Below are 27,708 nucleotides of genomic sequence, written 5' to 3' on the forward strand. Positions count from 1 at the left end.
AGCCTCCCACAAACACTCTATACTAAGAAAAAAGTGAAAACCAGGAGAGAAGATGACTGAAAAATAGGGGAGAAGAGATGCACTGAAGGCGGTCTTTATCAGCGGAGAGAAGACAGTCTAAGGACAAACATACGCTACGGTCTTCACCCAGAACTCAGCCTTATCGGCTTCAGCTGAGATGTAGAATCTGCAAAGTGACAAGAAGTGCGCTGGCAGTAGATGAGACAGTCATTGGCCGAATCGCAGTCAATAATCTGGGTGAAGGGACCTCTCCTGACAAGTGGTCAAGTGGTTATCCTTATATACTAAATCTTATCAGAAGTTGAAATTTCTGACATAAGTTTAAGAATTTCTGACATAGATTATATGTACCAAGGTATTCGGCCTAGATGTTTCTTTATGAACATATAATGTAAAAGGACAACTATTTTGGTTATATTTTGGTGTGTTATTAACCTTGACATGGTGGAAATTAGACACATGACCCAGATAAATGCTGCACTGATGGCTGTATCTATGTCAGCAATCAACTGGCTTTACTCTTTCACAGTTCTTAGACATCTGCAGCTAAAGCAGACATGACAAAGATTCTGCATAAATTGGCAGCGATGGTGACTTCCATTGTTTGAGAGAGAGAAGTCAAGATCCATTAGTCAAGATCAAAGTCGAGGCCTGTATAAGATGGAGTTGTACCTTTGGGAGTTTACGTCAACCCTAAAATGAAAACCAGGATGGCTGTTCATATTAATTACCAGTGGGTGTGATGCATTCATTCATTCCCTCCACCACTTTCTCTCTTCTAGATGTAACTGAAACATTTTATATGGGGTCCCTTTTCTGTCTGCATAGAAGGATTCCACTACTAATACACCATTTCTTCATACCTTTGAAATGAAATAATAAGCATCAAGTTAGGCTATTGAAAAAAGAACAATTGTTGGAGCCAGCACCAACCTGGGGGATCACCAGAATGTCATCACCCATTCTCTTTACCTTTATTTCTACTTAAAGGGATCCTTCCAGGGATTTAGGAAACACAGGGATCTAAATTGCCAAATACCCTCTGCTCTTGAAAAAACCTAGCTCGCTCTTCGTGACATTAACATTCACAAGCTTGGCTCAGCTTTGCTTAGACTTTTGACTTGATTGCAAGGAAGATGGAGGTATTAGGCAGTAAAGTACATCAGTGGCAACATGACATAACCCACTCTTCAAAGGGAGTGAGAAAATTGATTGTTGCAGAGATCAAACAAGCTATAATTTTCCTTTTGGGGCTGATGAAATCTGTTACAAAAAGGCACAGTGAGCCAAAATAAGCACTTATATGAACTAACATCTCTTCTGTCAATCTTTCTTAAATAGAAGATGAAACGGGGCACTTTCTGTTGCATTACGCTTCGCATGGTTTGGTTGCATTATGTTTGCATGGTCTCAGGTACTTATATTTACTCAGCTACCCACATCCACTATTACGTATTTTGGAGTTTTTGTATATTGTGATTGCACATTGAATCTCCAGACTCTCCTGCTGTCTGGCAGAAGCTGGGAAGAATGGCAGATCAGGGGTAGAGGGTAATCAAGAAGAGTGTGGCTGTTCTGCTCCTGTCCTTGTAATCTGCCCTTCCTGAGGATGACACATCGCAGGGCAACAAGTCCAGGACCGTGTGCTGTAGATCTAGCCAGTTTTTAGTAAGAAATCCCCATTCAATGTTTTAAATAGTGTATCACCCCTGAGGTAGGCCCTAAACAGCCAATAGGGCAGGGCACCGTGTATTTAAAACGTGGGACATGTACTTTCAAATTTTACATGTCCTGGTAGCGAAAACCACACAAGGTTGTTTTTCACTACTGTGAGATACTGTGAGGTCTCCCCTCCCATAGGACAACATTGGGATACCATATTATTATTATTTGATAAGTGATAACGTTTGTTTGGGAAAAGGAAGGTAGAAAGGCCATGCATGGTGTCTAAGGAATTGTAATTTTAAATTATCTTTAATGGTAAAGTCGTTTTTATTAAGTCATATTTCTGTAAACGCCACTTTTAGAAAGTTTGTAATTTTTTGTCCTAACCATTTGGTGCTTGCAGCCTAGTTCTTGGGTCAAATGATTAGGCGTGGTTGGCAGTTGGCCTTTGTGTATTCCACCCACACAATAAAAATACTAGATGTGGTCAGGATGGGCATTATGGTCTGGATGAGGAGCGGAGCTGTGTACAACCCCACTGCCACTTTAAAGACACCGCCTCAGCTCACACAAAGAACTTCACACTAACCTTTTGTTACTGCAGACAGCCTGGGACCAGAGCAGAGCAGCAGGAAGTTTGAGACACTTATGTGAGGCGCAAATATCCAGAAGTCTCTTCAATTTCAATGCTGCGTGTGGCCTACTGTATATTTCAGAGGACTGCCCTGCTGCACGAAGAGGACTGCCCTACTGCGCTGCCTGAAGCCTAACTAGCACCCTCATGGGACGTACTGTTGCTTGAAATCTGCTTTTCTGCTTGAACCCAAGACTCCCATAGTGACTCCAAGGACCAGTTGGCTGGCCTCCTCATATGAGCATCAGGGACAGAAAAGGCTCTAACCATCTTAAACCTGCACCTGGACCCAGCCTAAGGGAGTTCCGACCCTCCAAGTGCCCCCCCCCCCCAGTCCTTGTCCCTTGGAAGTGGTGCTAAAGGTGCCCAGATAGCCACAGTCCAAACTTGGAACTTAAAACAATTTCAGCCAAAAAGTGCTCTGCTCATTGGTCAGCCCAAGGTCATTGCCTGAGTTTGTGGTAGCTCCTCCTACATTCTTTTTAGGAGAAGCAAATCCTGTTCAGTTGCTCCTCGCAGAAAGGATATCCTGCCTCATGGCGATTTTCGACTTCCATAAAGGAGACTTAGTGTGAACAATCACATTTTCACTGTGACTTCTGCCAGCAGCTCTCTGATAAAAATGCCTTGTCCTGCTGAACTTTTCATTCTGAATTTTTTTCTACAAAATTCCTTTTAAGTATGTAGGTAAGTGACATCGGACCCAATCCACTTCATGTATTCGAACCACGCTCCATTAAGGTTAGCCATAGCTTTTGACTTCGTCTGGCCTCGCGTGAGTAGATGTCTGCAGTTGGCGCTTTGATCTTGTAGGCACTATTTCTCGTTTAAATTTTCAAGATTCATATCTCTGGTTTTATTGAATGTATTTTTAGTTGTTTTGGTGTCAAAATTTTATTAAAATGCACTCAATTTTTCTAAATTAGTGTGGGATTTTTCTGATGTTTTCACTTTATTGCTGTTTAAATGCTGCATACATACTTTACACATTGCTTCTAAAATATGCTTTTGTGCCAAGCTACCAGAGAGTTAAGCACAGGTTCATTAATTGACTTACAGTGGTTCACCCTCACAAGGAATGTGGCTGCTGTTTGAGCAGGGTTCACACCGACAGCAGCCAATAACCCAAAGTGTCACACACGGTCACCCTCACTGCCCAGCAGCAGTTACTGAAATGCGTTCTTCCACGTGGAGTGAAAGGGAAAGGCTGTCTAGATGAGGGCTGGTCCACCCGGCCAAGACTCAGGATCCAGGTGAAGCTTAGGCCTTACCAGTCCATCCAGGCCCTGAATGTTCAAGCTCTGATGAGACAGATCAGCTTCAGGGCTTCTGAACTATCCGCACAGCCACTGGCACCAGAAGTGATTGCGTCAGAAGCACAGGATCATATGGGACTGGACTGGAGTTCCCACTTCCACCCTCCCTACTTGCATGCAATTGTCTTGTGCTGGTGGTACGGAGAGGGGTACTGACGTAGAACAGGCAGTCTGAGAACTCATGCATATTTACAAGCCCCTTGCGCCACCGGTGCACCACTTTTTCCCATATTAAAAGTGACACACCGTCGGCGCAATGGCTTGTAAATAAGTCCCTTTATATTATCACATCCCCCAAATTTCATATAAACATTGCTCTTTTCAGACATTAGTTATTTAACATCAGAAAAATGTGACCCCAATATCAATTCAGTACCAAGAAGTTCTTCATAAACACACTTGTCAATGTTATGTTAGAGTACTGCAAGCGTGTGCTGAATGGACTCCCGGTTTGTGCCTTCTCACTCCTTAATAGGTCTGGCTTTGGGACTTCCCTCCCTTTGATGAAATTGCTCATTTTGGAACCTGCATACTCTTCTGTTATCCTAGACAGAAGTCCACCTTCCCACCATCTACCTCCCTTACGACTTTCTACCAGTTCCAGAGCCTAGTTTAAATACCTAATATGGATCCTAAAGGAAAATCATGGTTTATATAAAATTTACTTAGGGAAAACTCTTGCCATCCAGCATCCTGACCACAGCACTTTGCCGTCCTTTACCTCCTCAATGGAATGAAACCTTGATCCTCATTACTTTGCTTTCGCTCGTCCCTACTCAGTTTGCTACACTGGAGGTCTTTCCCATTGGTTTGCAGGGCTGATTTCCCTAAATTGGCGCTCACGATTGAGCTCAAAGCACATTTTTCACCAGGAGTCTCTCAAACCCAAATTGACCGAACTCAGGGGCATATTATCAACAACTAGCGATATTTATCGCTAAATGGACTTAGCGATATTTTTTTTAACGCCGCGCATCGCCGGATTTTATCGCAGAGATAACGTGCATTAGCAACGTTTATCTCTAAAGCGATAAAATATCCGGCGATAGCGGCGCAATGAGGGAATATCGCTGGGAATCCAGCGATATTCAGGCATTATCGCTAATGGGGTCTTATCCTGAATATCCACCTCCCATTGGATATACAGGTTAAGAAGTGGTCAGAGCAGGTGTTAGGTTTTGGCGATATTCGCGCTTAGCGTGAATTTTTTCATTGCTACGCCTGCGTTGATAATAGGCGATAGCGATTTTAGCGACTGCTTTCAGTCGCTAACAGGTTGGGTACGCCCACTTTGCATGTCATTAGCGATAAATATCGCTGACATGCAAAGCGGGCACCAAATCGGTTGCTATCGCCTACAAACTGTCGCTTACTGCTGTTAGCGACAGCCTGCTAATAGGGCGATAGAATTATCGCCGCTTTTCGGCCGACAACGGCCTCTAAAGCGGCGATAATCTCATATCGCCCGCCTTGATAATATGCCCCTCAGTCACTCTCCTCGACTGAGTAAGCAGCCAGGGCCGCCAGCAGGAGGAGCTTTCTGGGGCTTTATGCCCCACCCCCACTATTTTTTAGGGCCTTATGCTACCACAGCTAAATCCATTTATATATTTTGAAAGCAGAATTAGTGCTATATTCTCGATAAGACCGATAAGCTTAACCAGCACTAGGTGACACTATGAAATCAGAGAAGGACCAGCCTCATGGTTGAGATCTGAGTTCTATAAAATTGTCTGGAAAGGTTCCACTCAGCCCTGATAAGTGAAGCAGAAACAGTGCCACCAGGGCAGCTTGTTGTGAGGGGGACACCACCACCCAATCAAGGGTGCCTTTTTAGTACTCAACCAGTGGATGATGGAGTCTGTTTTCCTTTCATTAGGGCCTATGCTGCACTACTGGCCCTCAACCCACTTACATGCGTCAACATGACAACATGTCAGTGTATGAAGCCACAAATGCATTTCGGTTAAATTCATTTAGTATTTTCATTCATTTCGTTTCAACCATCAATTCCAATACCAGGATTGTTTGGCGGGTGCCAATAGCTGTTGTGCAATGATTTTCAGAGACACAAGAACAATTGAATGTTGCCATTGAGCGCTCCAATCCCAACAACCGCAATGCCATTTTGAGTCTGCTAAAATCTGGTGGTGCCCTCTTGTGGCCGTGCAGAAAGACAGATGCCTACAGTTGCCTTAGTAAAGTAGCGCCCTATGATTCAACCACCTGTTACCTGCCGTATGTGGGATTTATTCTCACGCAAAGCATCTCTGTTTGAAATATTCACCCATCCTTCTATGGGTGTGCATATATAATTAAATACACATTGTAATAAAAACCATAATTGAGCTGATAACACTCATTATAGTGATGTCTATAAAAAATCCAGAAACTCATTGCTTGAGATAAATGGCTAGAGAGATTGACATTCTTTACATACACCTATCTTGATAATAACAGAGATTAATTAGGACACAAAAGCGTAAACTAGACCCTTTAACTGAACGGCTGGCCACCCCTAACCTCACTGGCCAGCAGAGGCCATAAACTCTGCTCCCCAGGTGGAGTACCACCCACTAAACTTGGTGGGTGTCTCTCAGCTTCCATTGCAACCGCAGCACTGGTAGTACTGGTAACACTAGCAGCGCAGCCTTGCTGTACGCTCAGTGAAAAGATATCCTATTATTTCTGCCCCACTTGGCACTTCTGTTGTTTCCCAAAGAGGAGTTTGTGTAAACAGACAAGGGCCCTGATGCATAGGGAGTTTTCTCCCTGTATGGGAGTCATTGATAGATTTCCCTGCATTGCAGTTCCTTCAAGAGAAATGTGGCTCAATGGTTAGAGCGCCAAACCCTGATGCAGAGGTCTGGTCTGGAACCAGAGTTCAATTTCCGCCTCGGCGGGTCTTGGGCTCAATTTCCTTGGACCTGATAATTCTCGCCTTGGTGCCTATTCTAATCATGGATTCCCACTCTGGGCAATAGCTTGCTTAATCTCTACAACGGCCCCAACAGTGCTTGGATGCCTGGCTTCACTTTGGGGTGCCCAGGAGTGGACATTTCACAGGGAAAACCCAAGAAGGGTTCCAAGTCAGTATGAGTACAGCGCCAGGACACCACTTTGCTGGGGCATCAGTGCGCTTTACAAGTACAAATTAATTTCATTTAAAATGCAGGGAAATGTACGGATGGTCATAAAAAACGATAACAATTTGAGAACTAACTTTTTGCGATCTGACCTATGTTCTAATAAGTCACATTACAAAATCTCCAGAGCTGGAAGTTGCAGAATGGGCTGTCTGATGCATATTAATGAGGCAGGCCGCTACTTGCAACCCTCTCTGATTGGCTACAAACGTATGGATAGTGGCCTGCAAGGCTCAGCAGACACTCATCTCGTGCTTGTATTCCAATATAGGAAACATTTTTGTAAGCAGCCGAGCACTTAACTGAGTCTATGCTGCTTTCAAAAATAAAACCGCGACTGATCAATGGCTTGTGACCACAGTTATATTTTGCATTGAGTCATGAAAAAAACATTGAAAAATGCCGGCTGCAGTTGAAACGATTTCCTTCTGTTTACATGTTTACAATGCATTTATGAGATAAGAAACTGAATGTAAAAAAACGTTTGATGATTGATCGTACTTTTTAGATGTGAAATAGCCCATTGCACCTTGCAATACATCCAAGCAAACAGTGATACGAGGGTGACAGAGAAAGGCTCCTCTAATGTGTTTAAATATTTGTGTTCCAATGCCTCAAGCCATTGCAGACTCAGATAAGTCAGTGGTTGACATGAGGTGACCCAAATCCCACTTCATGGGGCATATTACCAACAAGTAGCGATATTTAACGCTAAATAGGCTTAGCGGCGATTTTTTTATTGCTGAGCATCGCCGGAATTTATCGCTGAGATAACGTGCTATTAGCAACGTTCATCTCCAAAGCGATACATTTTCCGGCGATAGCGGCGTACTGCGTGAATATTGCTGAGAATACAGCAATATGCACGCATTAGCGACAAAATGCTCTTAGCCATGTTATCCACCTCCCATTGGATAACATGGCTAAGAACTGGTCTGGGCAGGTGTTAGTATTTGGAGATATTCGCGCTTAGCGCGAATATTTCCATCACTATGCCTGCCTTGCAAATAGGCGATTGCGATGTTAGCGACTGTTTTCAGTCGCTAACAGTTTGGGTACGCCCACTTTGCATGCAAAGCGGGCCCCAAACCGCTCGCTATCACCTAAAAGCTGTTGCTAACTGCTAAAGCGGCGAAAATTCCCTATCGCCACCCTTGATAATATGCCCCTCTGTACATTGTTAGAACTAGGCCTTGCAGACATCTGCGCTGTCAACCGAGACCTAATAAAAACCATGAAAACCACTAATTCATATTACACCATTCTACACCCAGAGCACCTCCACCCTACACCTCACATCAACATCTCTTTCTCAAAAGACCTCTGGTAAAGAGCCCCCTTGAGGGGTCCATTGGGTATTGCAGCGCCGCTCCAACGTGGAGCTGCCCGATGATAACGACACCCACACAGCCTAGTGAGGGCTCTTGCTTCTGCGCAATTCCCTGATCTGTATCTCAGTTTCCCTGATCTAGATCCTCTCTTCCTTCCCTCCCCGGAGGAACTGCACACCTCTTCAATTACATATTATCCAATGGAACCTGTATGCTGGACCTTAAAGCACTCCTAGTCCCTCTCTATGTTTAGATAATAAAAACCATGCCTTCATCGGGGAACAGCATGTATTCAAATGAAAATCTCCATTGGAGGTGTACTCCTACAACTAAAACCGGTTCCAATGATTTAGGGCCAGATGTAGATAATCAGCATTTACCGATTCTAAAATACAGAATTATACTGATTCGGTATTTCAGAACCGGTAAATGCTGTGCAGGTATACATTCAGTACATTTTATTGAATCTGTAAAATTCGGTAAATACCGAATCAGTATAATTACCGTAAATTATCGGTAAATTACCGATTCGGTATTTACATTCATTCCTATGGGCCTCAAAGCCCATAGGAATGAATGGGAATACCGAATTGTTAAAACCGATTCGGTAAAAGGGGGGAAACATTGAAGGGTGGCAGAATGTCACTTTGACACCCTGTTGCACCCATGAATTGTGTATTGGTGCACATGTGGCACACATACATGCCCTAAGGGCATGCATGTCTGCCAAATGGCACTGTTATCATTTGCATAAATTTGCATTTTTTAAGGTTTTCGAAATGTACCAGCAACTTGGAGTTGGTGGTAAATAATGAATCCTAAACTGGGAAAATCACTCATTTGAGTGCTCCCTACATTTCAGGATTCGGTAATTTACCGAAACGGTATTTAAGAATTCGGTAATTTACTGATTCCTTAAATTACCGATTCGGTAAATTACCGAATCCTTAATTTAGGCCCATACATATGAAAACCCTAATTCCGGTCGGTAACGGCTGAAATTCGATAATTTTGTCCGTTACCGACCGGATTTAGGCTTCCTACATCTGGCCCTTAGAGTTTTAAGACAACTCCCTGTTGAAAATGGTCATCATTTTCAGCATATATTCAACTCACATTTCGGATTCATCCAGATTTTTTTTTACATTGTTAGAACCCCAGAACTCTTTATTGCCCGCATAAATCTCCATCTAATCATCAAATAGAACACTTTGGCCCAACTGAAAGAAATATATAAAAAATAGGGTTAGAGATTTCCTGTCTTGTTGGAATGTACTTTATTCTTTTTAGTACATGACAAAACTTTCCAAAAGTGTGGATTTCAAGCAGTGCCAGTCCCGAGGTTCCCAGCAAGCTCTGGTAAAGTTTTATGAATTCTCTTTTTGGCAAAAGTGCTGCTTTTTCCAGTCAGTGCGGAATTGTATTTATTGTTCAATTGCCCTCTGCCAAAAGACAGTACATATGTGCAAAAGCACACATTGTCCTTGTATTTAGGAATTAGGGAGATTCCATGGGAAATACTGTTTGAGAAAAGGATATCTATGGCCGGTAAGGCACGTCAGGGTGGACCAGCCAATGTGTTGGACAGTGGGTTATTGATTGAGAGGGAAGAATTCTACTCAAGCAGCAACCCCAATCTCTCTCAGGGTGAAACACAATCAAACCCCAAATAAACCTCTAATTAACCCTCTGGTAGCAAGGCACTAAGCCGCCAGGCTTAACTTAGAGGCACCATATTTATGCAGCACTTCAAGTAGAAAAGTGAAAACACAACACGAAAAAAAATCCCACACTAATTTAGAAAAATAGAGTAAAATGTAACAAATTATTTGACACCAAAATGACTAAAATCAAATTAGTAGACTCTACTGGAGAAATGCAATTTTTGAGATTTAAATGAAAATAGTGCCTAAAAGCCGAAAGCGCAAACTGTCGGTATCTGGTCGCGCCGCACTAGGACAAAATCAGGCTGACTGCCCTGGAGTGCAAGCTGGGTACAGGGACCAAGCTATACCCGCTGAACAAGAGTACCCTAAATCGTGGTTGCAGAGATTTAAAAAATCCTAAATCGAGGATGCGTCATGCAGGAATATGGTTGTTTACAACGCATACGAACACATCGCATGCCATTACAACGTGTTTGTTAGAACGACCGCGTTGTTAGAACGCATACCATTACATTGCAAGTCATTACAAAGACTTGCTGAAGGGCCGGCTGGACTCCAAAACCAATGCGCCCCCTACAGCAAGTCATTGAAAGGACTTGCGAAGTAATGGTATACGTGGTAACAATGCGGTCGTTTTAACAACGGCGTTGTACTTGCACCACGTTGTGGAGATAGCGTTGTAAATGCAGTTTCCCGTCATGCAGTACCAGCCACGGCCCGTGGAGGGTGGAGCGCAGAGGCGGGGCAGGGGATGGGCAAGGTGGGGGGTGCGAAAAACTGGAGTATGGATAATTGAAGGTAAGTAAACAATTTAATTAATAAAACGAATTTTGTAGCGCACCCTGCACTTCTCTCAAAATGTTCAACAATCACAGATTATACATATATATCTTTACCAAGATTGAAACACCTACATGGGCAAACTCACAGGAATAAGTTGAAATACTTTGAACCCTTAATGGAGGAAGGTATCTGAACTATTGCAATGTGCACTTCGTCAGGCTCGCCATTTTACCCTCTGCCTTTAGGTTTTGGAAAGACCTGCCAGATGAAGTATTGAACTATTCCTGCCTCTATTGCAATTATGCAATCAGTTGCTGGAATCTGGCAGTGTACATCAGGCTTGGGAAAAGGCCATAGTTACCCCTATTCTGAAAAAATCCTCTCTGAACCCGTTGGCCCTTATCAACTACAGGCCAATATCTCACTTGCCCTACCCAGCTAAAATATTGGAGGGGCTTATTTATGAGTCCTTGCGCACTTTTGTGCTGCCGGTGCGTCACTTTTTGTGATGCACCAGAGGAATAAAAAATGTGCCTTGTTCCACCATATTTACAAAGTGAAGCATCTAGGATCTTTGTAAACTCTTGCGCCAACTTATACCTGCGCCAGGTATAATATATGCAGGGGGCATTCCGACCCAAGAATGGGTTATAGAAGTGACGCAGTGAAATCTAAAAGATTTCACTACGCCACTTCTAGGAGGCAAATTCATCAATATTTTACGCCTGCCTCATAGCAGGCATAAGACTGTCGCAGGTACATTTCACATGGGACTTGATCATGTGTAATGACCCGTTGCTAGAGTTGCGTCACTTTTGTGCCTAGAGATACATCAGAAATACTGACGTATCTGTAACTCCTTGCGACATGATGAGTCATACTGTAAATATGACGCATCATTGGTGTCACAAGGAGGGCGCAATGAAAAGTGACGCATCACTGTTTTCTCGCAGCGATGTGTCACTTTTCATAAATGAGGCCCTCAAATGTTTTGTTGGAAAAAACTGACTCAGTATGTTGAAGACCACATCCTTTTAGAGGAGGATCAGTGCGATGCAGTGCGCGCAACAAAATTTGTTTTATTTATTTATGTGTTTACTTACCTGTAATCCTCCGTAATCCATAGATTGCTACCCACCACCCTTCCCCTGCCCCTCCCCACGTCACCGCCCGGCAGCTACTCCCACCACCGACCGCTACTGCTGATGTCACTCAACTAATTTTGTCATTCCACAGCAGGCAGACGGCTGCTGTCAACACTTTTCATAATTGCATGAATGACATCATCAGCTGGCTGAACTCAAATTTAACAGGGATAAAACCGAGTATAAAAAGATACTCCGCAGGGAGATGCCTCTGCTCCACACGGCTCATTTTGTCTGTATTGCTAAATTAAGGAGGACACGACAAGGTGGGTGAGCTTTTATGGTCAGAGAATCCAAGCTTTGGAATCAGCTACCTGCCCTCTTTAGATCCTTGTCTGGTCTATTGCACTTTAGAAAAGCCCTAAAAGCTTGGCTCCTCCCTAAATTACCCCCGCTTCACATTTTAGCGCACTTTTAGCTGCAACGGTCTTCTTTCTTAGTCCCGGAAGACGCCTTAGCGCCAGGATACCAGTATGGTGACAGTGCGCTCTATAAATGTTGTGAATAAATGAATAAATATTCAAATATTCTGTAAATGATCTTGTTCAAGACTGGTGACACCCACCTCACAGCCAAAGCTCTAGCGAAAATATTTTTTTAAAGATATGCTCACATAAAAACTCATAAAACAAGCACTATCACAATCCAGATAGGTAAAGCTTGTGGCACATAACCGTTGAGGTATGCATCGTTTAGAACGCAAGCATTACAACGGAATACCTTTACAACGCGGTCGTAACAACGAAAGTTGTTACCACGCATTGCACTGGGGGGCGCTCAAGGATAGTAAATGATTTAATTTACTATCCCAACACCTTCCCTACTATCCACGGGGACTGGTGTTGGAATAGTAAATTAAATTGTCAATTTTGTGCCCCCCCAGCGCAATGCGTGGTAACAACTTTCGTTGTTACTAACGCGTTGTAAAGGTACGCGTTGTAAATGTATGCGTTCTAACGTCATACATCCAACAGTTGACCGTGTTTTCTGGCGTCAAAATTCTGCACCTCCTAGATTCTCACCCCAATAATGACATTTAAAGAAAAATGTTTTAGAAGAGCTCGCATTGCAGAAATTCTTTTAATGAAGCCTCAATTATCTCTCAAAGCATTAGATTGGAAATAAAACAAGGACAAAGTTGCAGGAACACAAGGGAGGCAATCAATGAGGTGCGTTAATGGACTAAAGACAAAATCAGTGACAGATTTGCATTTAATTGCCAATTCGTTTGGGAAAAAAAATGACAGCAGCATTGAAAATATAAATGCAGAGAACCAAGGGCTATTTAAATCTAATTAATACAGTGTGCTGTTGGTAATAGTCAAATTGGTAATATTTACAGACAGCGGTTCTTGTTTGACTGTGAAACAGCTGTGTCTAAGCAGGGCGGTAAATTGTCCAGTTTTATCTCCATGACTCAATCTCCCTCCCTAATAAAGAGATAATTACATTTTACAGAACGCGTTTTAGAAATCACCATTTTTCATAGGAAGGTTGCATATCTGTTTCTCCCCCGTAGGCTAACCAAAGAGAGGGAGGGATATTTTGCATTAATTCATTGTATATGAATATTACTTTTTGCATTTTATACTTCTATTTTTCAGAGTACAGAGGCCAGGATTATTTGTATATTTGTTACAAAGTTATAAAACCGCTAATAGCCACTTCAGAGCACTCTGGATGCTAAAAGATGAATGGAACTAAACTTTTGTTGAAGTAGGGGTGGTTGCAACCCGCATAATTCGGTATACCGTAATCACAAGATTTATCCAAAAATAATAAATATTACTTATTGCAAAAGAACAGGAATAGCGAGCAGCCACTCTCGTTCTCAAAATATGTATTTAGGGATTTACACCCAATTTACTCCTGGCCTTTAATGCTAGTTTCTTAACTCAAAATGTGCCCTCTCATCAAAAATAGGCGCGAGGATGCATTTTGCGTTAAGAAAATAGGGCCAGATGTAGGTGGCCGTTTGAGGCCATTTACCGAGCGGTAACGGCCGATTTTGGCCGTTACTGATCGGTAAATGGGTAACAGGTATGTAGGGGGCATTATTTTACCGAACCGGTAACATTACCGAATCGGTAATTTTACCGATTCGGTAAAATAAAAACTCGGTAATTTTACCGATTCTGAGGCACCCAGATGTAGGTGGGACTCTTCAGAGTCCCAGAGGCCTTACCGAATCGGTATTTTACCATCAAATCCAATTTGATGGTAAAATACCGATTCCGGTGTGCATGCACATGTGTGCATGCATACCTATGCCATGTGACAGGCAAACCTGCCCTTAGGGCATGTATGCCTGCCACATGGCACCCGAGCCTCTTTTGGGGGTGCCAGAGGGTATCAAAGTGACACCCCCTGCACCCTTGTGAAAATCGGTAATTACCGATTTGGTAAATACCGAATCGGTAATGCCCATTCATTCCTATGGGCTTCAAAGCCCATAGGAATGAATGGGCATTACCGATTCGGTATTTACCGAATCGGTAATTACCGATTTCTTCCGATTCGGTATTCCAGCACATCTGGGGCCCGATGTAGGTAAACTCCACTTTACCACTTCTGAAATACCGAATCATACCGATTCGGTATTTCAGAAGTGGTAAATTGGAGGGGGGGAAATGTAGGTAATCCAGATGTTATGATTACCGAATCGGTAAAAATCGGTATTTACCGATTCGGTAAATACCGAATCCATCAAGGGTGCAGGGGGTGTCACTTTGACACCCTCTGGCACCCCCAATACAGGCGTGGGCGCCATGTGGCAGGCATACATGCCCTAAGGGCAGTATGCCTGTCACATGGCATAGGTGTGCATGCACACATGTGCATGCACACCTGGATTCGGTATTTTAACACCCAATTGGTTTGGGTGTTAAAATACCGAATCTGAAGGGCCTGTGGGACTGAAAGTAGTCCCACCTACATCCCGAATTTTACAATTCGGTAAACTTACCGAATCGGTATTTTTCAAATTCGGTAATTTTACCGAATTGGTAAAATACCGATTCAGACAATAAAAGGTCCCCTACATCTCAAAAGGCCAAATACCGGTCGGAAACGGCCGAATTCGGCCGTTTCCGACCGGTATTGGCCACCTACATCGGGCCCCTGGAATACCTACATATCCAGCCCTTAGATTTACCGATTTTTAATTACCGAATCGGTAAAATTTGGTAATTAAAAATCGGTAAATCTATTTTTCCTACATCTGGCCTATAGTGCTTAATGTAACTGAACCTTAACAGCAGAACAAGCAGCCGCTTGCGCTCGCTAAATGTGCTCTCGCAGTAGGATTATTTTCCCCCAAATTACTCTTAGTTATGGAAGCGGGCGTAATCACGTTAATTTCAGTAATTCTGCTACTACGAGTAACACAGGAATTACCAAAATGTCTTTGATTACTCCCGGGTAGTTGAAATTCGACCCACCCCTACTTTAAAGGTAATGCTATAGATCTGAGGTTGTTTACCTTTTGTCTTCTGTGAACCTTCAGTGAATCATTACTGAAAGCGCGGACTGCAGCCTGAGCAACTTTTATGTTATGTTATGTTATGTTATTGGCAATTTATAAAGCGCGCGTACGCCCGAGGGCTTCTTGGCGCTGGTAAGATAAAAAACATAACAGGAGGAGAGTCTGGCGGAGGAGTTATTTCGGGTAAGCTTGTATGAAGAGATGTGTTTTAAAGGCCTTTCTGAAGGCAAGAAGGTCTCTACTCTGTCTGAGGGCAAGAGGTAAAGAGTTCCATAGGGTGGCTGCAAGGAAGTGAAAGCAGCTGCCGCCTTGTCGTTTTTTCTTGAAACGAGGAACTTCTAGAAGATCTTTGTGGGCAGATCTTAGGTTCCGTGGGGGGACGTATCTACCGATCAGCTGTCTGATAAATAGGGGTCCTTTGCCTTGCAGAGCCTTAAAGATAATGCATCCGGCTTTAAATTCGGTTCTTTGAGCCACAGGGAGCCAGTGCAAACTCTCGAGGCCTGGTTTGATAGGTTCCCATTTGGGTACTTTGCAGATCAGCCTGGCGGCCTGATTCTGCAGGTACTGTAGTCTCTTGAGTTGTCCTACGGGTAGGCCTAGGTATAGACTGTTGGAAAAGTCAATATGGGAGAGTACCAGGGCCATTACCACCTGGATTAAGGCGGAGGGAGTGAGGAAATGGGCGATTTTCCTGATTTTCCTTAATTGGAAAAATCCAGAGGAGACCACGGTGCCAATTTGGGATTTTAGCGAGAGGTCCTCGTTGATGGTTATCCCTAGGCTTTTCACAGTGGAAGATTTTTTAGGGGGGAGGCCCATGTCCGATGGCCAGAAGTTAGGGCTCCAACTAATTTCGCTCTTGCCGGGCAGGATCAACTCAGTTTTCCCTGGGTTTAGTTTGAGGTGGTTTGAGGACATCCAGCTCTGAATTAGGGTCATGGTGGCTTGGAAGTCCTCCACCGCGTTAGGGGAGTTGAGGACAAAGATAAGCTGTAAGTCATCTGCATAGTTGTATGCAGTGACTTTATGCTTACTTAGGGCAAAGAGGAGGGGCCGCATGTATAGGTTGAACAACAAGGGGGATAGTGAGGAGCCCTGGGGCACCCCACAGAAAGACTTGACCTTGGCGGCAGAAAAGGAGCCTAAGCGAACCGATTGGGTACGTTCGGAGATGAACGATTTTAACCAGGCTAGGGCAGACAATTTGAACCTCAAAACAATAAATAAATTACAAAAAATAAGTATACTTCAGACACATCCACAATAATTTATGATATGTTTTATTTATTTCCCTCAAAAAAATTTAAAATCAAATTTTTGTTTTAATGGGAAAGTTGGAGCTTTTCAAAAGTTACTTTTATTTCTGAAAGATGGAGTGGCTGCTAGACTCTAGCATATCACTTTGTATTTTTTGCTCCTAACGCATCCTCTGTTTTTGTCAGCGCATACCAGTGCTTCAGTTGAAGCTATCAATCGCCAAACTAAAATATCATTACTGTATTTACACTTGCAGTCACCATTCAGCGTAGGCATACCATCTTCGGCCCAAATTTACAAATAAATCACGCAAAGCAATGTAACAAGTGTAGCTGCTGCGCTGTGTGAATGGGAGAAGGCAGAACAGCACCCAGTGGCGGCTGGTGATATTTGAAAGTGGTAGGGTGTAAAATTTCGGGATGAGCGAGGTGTTGCGAGCGAACCCAACTGTCATAATGTGGGATTCCGGGGGCGTTCTCCCCATTCAAAAAATGTGCAATCTGAGTGAGCAAATGGTGCACTTTTAAGTAAATTTAAGAAAGTAAGAAGGTTAATAAGGCAATTGTGAAATGTTATTTATGAAATCAGTAAAGATTTCATATGATATGATAATGATGTAGGTAGCTGCACAAAACTTCATAACAGACTTTGTGATAACAGTGCAATGCCTACTGCTGTGTGTGAAGCCTATTGGAAGAGAAGAGACGCTGGTGACTGACTGTATCCTCAGATGTGAACACACTGTGCACCCACATGGTTTAAGCTGGATTGTGGCCACCGAGCGGAATTTCCATGGAAAACCTACACGCTCTTGAGGACGAAAAAACTGAGCAGACTAGTGCTAAAAAAAAAGAAAGAAGCTACCTAAATAAAAAAGAAAAAGAAAATGAATTGTGGGTGGAGGCAAATTCAAAATGATGAGAAATGAGCCCACTTTTACAACATTAATGAAGTATAAGAGGAGGAGGAAGAAATTAAACCACTGTAAATGCTGCAGTTCAATCCGCAGTTGTGTGTAATCCAAAAACGGATGACTGATTTATTTCAAAGCAAAACAGACTGGGGCTTATTTACAAGCCCCTTGCGCCACCGGAACGTCATTTTCTATAAATTCCACACAACGGGAGTTTGAATTGAAGACATTTCTGCAATACACCACCTAATGTTGACACTATGAGTTGTTCCGACTAGACTGCTCCCATGAAAACTAACTACATTTAGTGGTGTACTGCTCGGAGAAATACTCCACTATATCACTTCTATGAGTAATGCACGACTGGCAAAACTGCATGGTGGCAGGACTAGATGGTTCTGGTGCGCTTCATAATCTATCTTCTCTTTGGAATCGCTTTGATTACCTCATCCCCCAGTTAGCAGTGTAGCACGATTACTTGGGAAAGATAGAGGACATCTTTGCTATGATGTCAAGCAATATTGAAAATCATGATTTCCTTTTCTGTGTTTTGTCATACTTATGGCTTTATTGGGTGTAAAGCAGTCCCCTGCAGCCTCTGATACGACGAGGTGTGTAGACTAGAGTTTGTGCATAAAAAAATAAAACATTTGGTGCGGGTGTATTGCTTGTAGCAACCTTGCATCACAGTGCAAGGGTATCTGCTTTCTGCCTGTATAGATTTTGTGCAGAAAGGCGTTTGTGCCAGTGGCAGCAGGCGCATGTAAGCGCAGTGGGGTTTTGGGGGGTTGGGGTGGCGAGGAAGTTGACAGACAGCAAATAGGTAAAATTAAATAAATAACTAAAAGATATTCTGTCATCTGTCGACTCCCCCCGCCCCACTCCACTGCCCAACCGGGCTTACCTGCACCGGCCGCGACTGGCTCCTGCCTGCACAAAGACTATGCTGCAAGGCAATTTCCTCTTTGTATGCATGCTGCAAAGTGCAGGACACATACAAAGAGGTAAAAACAAGCAAAAATATAAACAAATGTCCTTGTTATCCCAGGCTCAGGAAGGAACAGGATTTTGTTGTAAATCCATGCCTACAAGTCTTTGTAGATATGGATGTTTCAAAAGTCATAGATGGATGGACAGGAAAACCTATACCCACACATGGAATGCCCTCCTTAATGCGAAGTAACTCAAGATGAGCATTGCGCTGTGATGTGTCAAGCTTACGTATACAAATATTAACACAAACCCGACGCAAAGTGTTTGTAAATCTGGTCCAAAATGTGTTGTCTTCATTTTCAAATTTCTTCACATTTTTAATTCCATATTCAGGACCCCTAGTCTCCCCTAGGTCTCCTAGAGGTGGGGGAGGGGTTTTCTGTGACTATAAGAAGGGGTCTTATAAAATATGTTTTATCTGCCCTTATGATGGAGAAATTGCACATTTCAGTTTGTTTGCAGACGCCTATCCGATAGGATAACAAGGCAATAGTTTATGAATGCATAAATATGGCTAGGAATTCAAAGAAAATAACATTAAATGACTTAGGAGAATTGTATTGATAAATGTAATAATATGCCACTGTTGAATTTATCCTAAAGTATACAGAAAATAAGGTATATAAGAATTTCTTGTATGTAAGTCAAATTCAGCCTTCCTGCCCTCTTCCTTGATTAGTCAAAGTTAACAGGACTAACCAGGCTGCTTTGGATAAGTGTCTCACCCACGGAGATGCTACCTGGTAGACAGAGCTCTACCACACAGGAATGTCTGAGCAGGGGGGCCATAAAGCATGAACTTTCATAGGGGCATAGGACAGGCTGGAAATGCAAGGTCCATCTACACCCAAACCCCTCTGACCCAGCCAGACAGCAGGCCTAATGCAAGAGTTTGCAGATGGTAAGGGGGAGAGCTATGGAATTGAGCCATGCTGAAGGTTGATTTAACTAGTTCATGCTCCACTGCTGAGATGTCAGACATACTGTGTTTTGGAGGATTAGTGCTTTCTGAGAGAAGATTATACCACACTTTGGAGGAATTAGTCATGCTCTGGAGTGTGGTCCTGCACCTGCGCCAGGAATCCGGGATGTCCGACCATCCGCCACTACAACACTACCACCCTCTTCGCACTCAACCCCGGAAGACTCAGAGACTGCCAGCAGGCCTCGCTGAACACAACCCATGGCCTGTTCTCCTGCCTCCACTGTCACCAGACCTTCACCACACCCGGCCTCCAACACCCCCAACGCCAGCACCGGCAACACCCTAAGATGCATCCTCCTTAATGTGCACTCCGTACACAAACACGCCATGGAAATCTGTAACCTACTCGACTCTCTCTCACCCAACATCGCCTTCTTCACGGAAACCTGGATCAACGCCTCCTCCGCCCCTGAAATCAACAGGACACCGAACACCTGCACTTCCAGATCCAGACCAGCCCCAATGCCACACTCTGAGGGACCCTCGTCTACAGGCCACCCGGCCCACAGACACACTTCGCCACCACCATCACCGATTTCATCGCACCCCACGCCATTGCCTCAATAAACTACATACTCATTGGAGACCAGAAGTTCCACCTCAACAACCCCAAGGACCACCACTCGACCTCCACCGCCAACTCTGTGATAACCTCACCGACAACTCGTCACCATACCAACCCACAGAGCAGGATACACCCTCAACCCCATCTTCGCCACAGGAAACAACGTTCACACAAGGCAAATGGCATGGACCACCCGCCACTGCATGCACTTCACCGTCGACAAACTCAAGGCACCCAAACCTGCCCCACACCCACCATGAAGGAACTGGTGCAAGGTTACCAACGAGCAACTTAACTCCACCCTCACCCGAGACGACCACACCTGGGCATCCGACGCAAACAGCGCAGCCAGAGGACTTCACACTTGGATCTCCAACTGCGCAGATGAGCTTGCCCTGCTATGCATCCCCAGAAATAGAGCCCCAGGAAAGCTGCCTGGTTCACCACCAATCTCCAAGAAGCCAGGCGCACCTGCAGATGCCTGGAGAAGAACTGGAGAAACACCAAGACAACCAAAAACTACTCCACTTACAAGGATGCCCTGACAGACTACCACAACCAAATCAGAACCACCAAGAGGAAATTTATCCACAACAAAATCCTCACCAACTCGACCAACTCCAAGGAACTCTTCAGTGTCATTCAGGAATTCACCAACCCACACAGTGTAAAAACAAACATCACCCCAACCAAAGACATCTGAGACAAACTTGGAACCTACTTTCACCTCAAGATCAAAAACCTCCATGACAACTTCATCGACCACCCACCAGATGCCACAGCCGGATCCCCGCCCCCTAGACCCACCAGCCATCCCACCATCTCTACCTGGACACCGATCACGACCGAAGACACTGCCTCGACCATGAAAGGCATCCACTAGGGGCCCCCCACCAACCCCTGCCCTCTTTACATCTACCACAGAGCCACACCCGCCATTGCACCCGAACTAAAAAGCACCATCAACACCGTCTTCAAATTAGACACCTTCCCAGATGACCTGAAACGTGCAGAAGACAGGCCCCTTCTCAAGAAGCCCACAGTGGACCCCACCAATCTCAAGAACTACCGGCTCATCTTGCTCCTCTCCTTCGCAGCCAAAGTTGCAGAGAAAACAGTCAACAGGGAATTAACATGATTCATCGAAGAGAACGCCATCCTTGACCTGTCCCAATCCGGATTCTGAAGCAACCACAGCACCGAGACCGGCGAAAAGGCCACTCTGCAGCACTCATCCTACCTGACCTATCAGCGGTCTTCGACACCGTCTCCCACTGCACACTAATCGCCAAACTATACAACACCGGCATACAAGGAACAGCCCTGGATTGGAACCGATCATTCCTCACTGGAAGAAGCCAAAGGATCAGACTGCCACCCTTCCTCTCCGATCCCACGAAAATCACCTGTGGAGTGCCACTGGGGTCATCTCTGAGCCCAACCCTCTTCAACATCTACATGGTCCCCCTCGCTGCCATCGTCCAGCAACATGGCCCAAACATCGTATTCTACGCCGACAACACCCAGATCATCCTCTAACTCACCAAAGACCCCACCAATGTGAAACTCAACTTCCAGAAAGAAATGAAAGACGTCGCAGTTTGGATTACCAACACCTGCCTGAATCTCAATGCCGAGAAGACAGAAGTCCTCGTTCTTGGAACCATCCCCTCGGCATAGGACAACACCTGGTGGCCGACCGCCCTCAGAAGCCCGCCAAAAACCTCAGCATCCTTCTCGACTCATCACTCACCATGAACCGACAGGTCAACGCAATCACCTCCAGCTGCTTCAACACATTCCACATCCTCAAAAAATCAATTCAAGTTTATAAAGCGCAGCTACTCACATGCTAGGGTCTCAAGGTGCTGGGGGGGAGTGTAGCTTGTGCCGGTGAGGTGGATTAGGAAAGCCAAGTCTTCAGTTCCATTGTGAAGCTGGGGAGGGAGGAGGTTTGTCTGATAGGGATGGGTATGGCGTTCCAGGCAGTGGTTGCGAGGTAGGAGAAGGAGCATCATCCTGTTTTGGTTTTACTGATGCATGGTACTTCTGCGGGAGAGAGCTGGGCTGAGCGTAGGGCCTGTGGGGTACATGGAGGTTTAGTCGCTGGTTCAGGTAGGATGGTCTGGTGTTGTGGAGGGCTTTGTGTGCATGGGTGAGGATCTTGAAAGTGGGTGGGGAGGGTGTTCCAAGTCTTTGCCGCCAGGTAGGAGAAGGATCTTCCTCCGTTGGTGGCTCTGCGGACCCGTGGGACGGTGGCGAGGGCGAGGCTGGCGGAGCGGAGCTGGCGGGTTGGCGTGTAGAACGTGAGGTGTTTGTTGAGGTACTCGGGGCCTAAGTCGTGGAGAGCCTTGTGTGCGTGGGTGAGAAGTCTGAACGTGATCCACTTGCTGACTGGGAGCCAGTGCAGGTCCCTCAGGTGGGCGGAGATGTGGCTGTGTCGGGGGATGTCCAGGACGAGTCGAGCTGAAGCGTTCTGGATGCGCTGGAGTCTTTTCTGTAGTTTGGCCGTGGTCCCCGCGTCCTGGTTCCTGGTTCCAGTGGGGATCCAGCAGAAGATCTTACGGAGCATGCGGAGGGTGTTGAAGCAGGAGAAAGGATCAAATGAAACTATAATTGAAACACCATGACAGCATCAGGCAAGGGCTTAGGGAGGCACTCGTTATATGGTGGTGAGGGTACAGCGGTGCGCCCCGGGAAGGTGGGGGATGCTGATAGGCGAGTTAAACAGATCTTAATTACACTTTTAACTTTCATTTGTGACTCGCAGGCCACAAAACAGAAAAAAAGACAATCAGTAGAACTGAAAGAAAGAAGATTTTATGACAGAGTTGTGGGATGGGAGCGAAGAAAGTAATGGAACCATACAAAACAAAAGAAAGAGAAAAGAGAAAACAGTCAAAGAAAAAAAAAACATAAGCCGGAGTCAAATGGAATGAAAGTGCAAATGAAAGTAAAAGAGTAAAGGGAATAAAAATGGAAAGCAGAGAAGAGAAGAATGGGTCAATAATTCCAGTGGATCATCCTTATCCTCTTCCATGATGATGACGAGTAGAGCTCGTCAAGAGGCACTGTGGATCTGTGCTCATGACAAGCTGGGCTCGTCATAACAGTTGCGGTCCGCCCATGCGCAATTGATTCCCTGCATGTGCGGAAGAATCAATCAGTGGGCGGAGTCGTGACAAGCCCAGCTCGTCATGAGTACAGCTCTACTGTGCCTCATGACGAGCTGGGCTTGTCACGTGCACCGCAGTGACCCTCCCGACCCCCGCGCAGTGGGGTAATTACCATCGAGGCGAAGGGGTTAAAAGGGCCTTGATTGCATGGTTTGATCACCCCAGTAATGTGATATGGTTCAAAGAGGGGGGGCCGTTTTACTTTTCTTAATCTTCCATTGGCAGCACGAGTTTCTGAAAAGAAACTTTCCAAGGCAGGTAAAATTGACACAAGCTTGTGCTTGAACACGAAGCTGGAAACAGGGAGCACGCTTGACCGGAGGAAACTGATCTGCTACATGCTGAATTTAATTACAGTGATGCCTACAAGGTTTGACAGTCTGTTTATTACATTTCATTGACAGCAACAGATCGATTCCGAGCTCCTGGCCCGGCTGTCTGGTCCTTAACAGGTATATCTCTCCAAAATGGACAGAGGTCACTGAAGGGACTGGTGCCCCTTCCCTCACCGCCATCATTGTGGAGGGCACACTGAGGTCTGCACTTATTTCATCATGGCACATCACTAAATGCAAGCAATGACATATGTGATTTCCAAAGACAGAGGGTAATGTGGGCGAAACATTATTCTGGTACCAACTTCTCCTTTCACACAGAAGAAAGCTATTTTGGAGCATGGCTTATACTGACAGCAAAAGACAAAACTCTCACTGGCCAGATCTAAAAATATGTAAAAGCATAAAGTAATACCACCTTTTGACCCTGTCAGCAGACATGTTTCCAAGGGACCATCAAAAGAGAATCTTCCAAGGGACCATCAATAGAGATGCCTCTAAGGTACCATCAATAGAGATTCTTCCAAGGGCCCGCCAATAAAGATGCTACCAAGGGACCATCAATAGAGATGCTTCCAAGGGACCAACTATAAAGATGCTTCCAAGGGACCATCAATAGAGATGCTTCCAAGGGACCAACTATAAAGATGCTTCCAAGGGACCATCAATAGAGATGCTTCCAATGGACCATCTATAAAGATGCTTGCAAGGAACCATCTATAGAGATGCTTCTAAGGGACCATCTATAGAGATGATTCCACGGGACCATCAACAGAGATGCTTCTAAGGGATCGTCAATAGAGATGTGTTAAAAGGACTTACACAGGTAGGCTTCAACATCCTTTTTATTCTTCATTAATAGAGCCACCAACTCCAGCTGCCAGCCTGCTTAGTTCTCCTGGTAGTAACTGTCTCACATGAGACGCTACCATGGAGATAGAACATTAGGCTCATGCAGCACTAAGATAAACATAACACATCCCCCTTACTAAATATACAAATGAAAGAAGTAAAGGAAGAAGCAAAGAAGGTAGGCTTGAGAATACAGAAATGCACAAGTGAGAGCATAGCATAAATAGTTCAAACAACACAATTGAAATCAATACATTTCATAGTCCTGATAACGTTTTGGAGTACAACAAACCTTGGAATTAAGAAATGCGCAAATGAGAAAATCGCATAAATAGTTCAAAACATCACAAATGTAATCAATACATCTCATAGTCCTCATAACGTTTTGGAGGAAGACGAAGCCTTGGAGAAGAACCTCTTGAATGAGAACTCGGACCAGGTAAGTCATCTGAACATGATGGAAACAAGGATTTGTCACCTTGGAATCTTACCAAATGAGACATACTCCATTTGCTACCATTATGAACAGTAACAACATTACTGTAAACAGAAGTGATGACAAAAGGGCCCATAAACTCTGTGATACCCTTTTTATGCCACCGTGGTTTTTCGATCAGTACCCAATCACCCACCTTCCATGTTGTGGCTTTGGTAGAATTCTTATAGTAAAACCTCTCCTTGTACCTCCCTTGATAAGATTTGACTCTTGTATCCACCTCCTCTTTATCCACAACAGAACCCTCAATCAGGGGTAACCAAGCAGGATTAAGTTTGGATAAGGCAACTCTTCCTCTCAATATTTGAAAGGGAGATTTTTGTAACACAGCAACGAGAGCAGTGCAATGTGCCCACCAAGTATCCCTCAAGACACTCTTGAGAGAAACCTTCCTCTCAATAGCTCTCTGCAAACATGCCTTAACCACCCTATTCATGCGTTGGCTCAATGGTTAGAGCGGCAGACCCTGATGCAGAGGTCTAGGCCGGGACCAGGGTTCAATTCCCCGCCTCGGCGGGTCTTGGGCTAAAAAATTCCACGGACCAGATAATTCTTGCTTTTGTGCCTATTCCAATCATGGAGTCCCACTCTGCAACTCTGGGCAATAGCTTGCTTAATCTCCACAACGCTAAGGATGCCTGGCCTCCACCTTGGGGGTGCCCAGGAGTGGACGCCTCACAGGGAAAGCCAGGATGGATTCCACAGCGGTATTCGTACAAGCGCCTTGAGACCCTTGCGGGTGAGTAGTGCGCTATACAAGTATCAATTTACATTACATTTTATGCGTTCTGCGAGTCCATTGGCTTGTGGTGCATAAAGTGCAGTTTTTTGATGAGTGATGCCATAATCCCTTGAAAACTCTTACATTTATTGTGAGATGAATTGTACCCAATTATCCATGATAAGGAAATTAGGTATGCCCTCAAATGCAAATACATCCTTCAGGAAATCTATAACCACTCTCGTGCAGATAGAAGTCACACACCTGGTGGACATCCACTTGGCAGTATTAGTGACTTGGGATTTATCACTGGAGGCACACAGACAGCATTCTTTAACAACCTTCTCGACATGTCTATCCATTCGAGGCCACCAATACCTCTCATGTAGCCGATACTTCGCGAGATTACTCCCTAAGTGTCCCTCATGAGCAAGATTCACTAGTTTGGGTCTCAAAGCTTCCGGAGGTATCACTCTCTCACCACCCATGAGTTCACCTTGACAAATTGTAAGTTAATTTCTAATGGACCAGAAGGACAGTAGGTCAGAATCAAGTCTCTTCTTGTCAGGCCACCCTTTAACTACAAAATCCTTAACAACAGGAAGTAACACATCTTCTAATGAGGCTTGTTCCCATTCCATCCTCGTCGCCAGTGTTAAAAGGACTTACACTGGTAGGTTTCAACGTTCTTTTTATTCTTCATTAATAGAGCCACCAACTCCAGCTGCCAGCCTGCTTAGTTCTCCTGGTAGTAACTGTCTCACACGAGACGCTACCATGGACATAGAACATTAGGCTCATGCAGCACTAAGATAAACATAACAAGATGCTTCCACAAGACCGTCATCAAAGATGCTTTCAAGGGACCGTCAATAGAGATGCTTCCAAGTGACCATGAATAGAGATGCTTCTAAGGGACCGTCAATTAAAATGCTTTCAAGGGACCGTCAATACAGATGCTTCCAAGTGACCATGAATAGAGATGCATCCAAGGGACCATCAATAGAGATGCTTCCATGGGACCATGAATAGAGATGCTTCCAAGGGACCGTCAATAAAGAAGCTTTCAAGGGACAGTCAATACAAATGCTTCCAAGTGACCATGAATAGAGATGCATCCAATGGCCCATCAATAGGGATGCTTCCATGGGACCATCAATAGAGATGCTTCCAAGGGACCGTCAATAAAGATGCTTCCAAGGAACCATCAATAGAGATGCTTCTAAGGGACCATCAATAGAGATGCTTCCAAGGGACCAATTCCGAAAAATACGCGAAATATGAAAATGTACATGGTCCTATGATAGAGGAGCCGGTACCTATCATCAGTTCGGACTTGTGTAGACTTCTCACATTAATCAGTGACTTAAAAGGCAGTGCCAGCTGTGACTCATGTAGCATCGAGTTACAGCCTGTTAGTTCCTGCATCGACTTTAGAAATGTAGAATATGTGAGTCGCCATGAAGTTGCCATGTCTCGAACACCGATGATCACAAATTCAGCAGCTGAAACCCTACTGAAAGCTTCTAAATTCTACTTCACTGCTGAGACAGTGCACTGACTTCCCATTGAAGCCAGGCACACCTTCCTGCTATGTGCATTATGAGGTGCATGGTGTCACCATTCTGTTTTTGAAAGGCAAATTAAGGATATCCACCCCATTGAGACTGATCCTGCTGCGATCAGCAAATAGTTTCTACTTTAGTTCTCAGAAAGTTAATAAGGGAAGGTTAGTTTTCTCGGTCCTTACCTCCTACACATGGAAAGCTTTGTGCCACGTTAAAAGGATGCTATACTGTACCATGAACAATTATCAATACCGCAGGGTTTGTTTTTTTCCAGGAATGGTATTTTCGCATCTTCATATGTGCAAGGTTAAAATATGCATCCCTTTTACCCTCCTTTTATTGAACATGGAACATACACTTTCACCACACTGAACCCATTTTGTGTATGACATTTTTAATTTTGAGGATAATGGAAAGAGATGGGCAAGACTGCAAATGTTTTACTCTGCGAAAATAACCTTTTTTGCAAAACCCTTTAAGCTTTATGAAGCTTGCAAAAAAGTGCAAAGTTAAAATAGAAAAACTTGCAGGGAAATATTTATAAAAAGTAGAATTTTCGGTGTACCCACTTTTGCCAGGAAGATTCTCTCACCAATAGAAAGATTATCTGTATTTTATTTTCTGTTGAATATTTCCTCAAGGGCAAAGTTTT

General features: G+C 44.4%; 1 protein-coding gene across 1 annotated transcript in view; it reads right to left on the minus strand.

Annotated features, from left to right (window-relative positions):
- Positions 1-27,708, minus strand: part of PITPNM3 (PITPNM family member 3) — a 1,845,859-nt gene that overhangs the window by 297,655 nt on the left and 1,520,496 nt on the right. The window lies entirely within an intron of this gene.

This window comes from Lissotriton vulgaris, chromosome 2_1, assembly GCF_964263255.1.
Source record: "Lissotriton vulgaris chromosome 2_1, aLisVul1.2, whole genome shotgun sequence".
NCBI lineage: Eukaryota > Metazoa > Chordata > Amphibia > Caudata > Salamandridae > Lissotriton > Lissotriton vulgaris.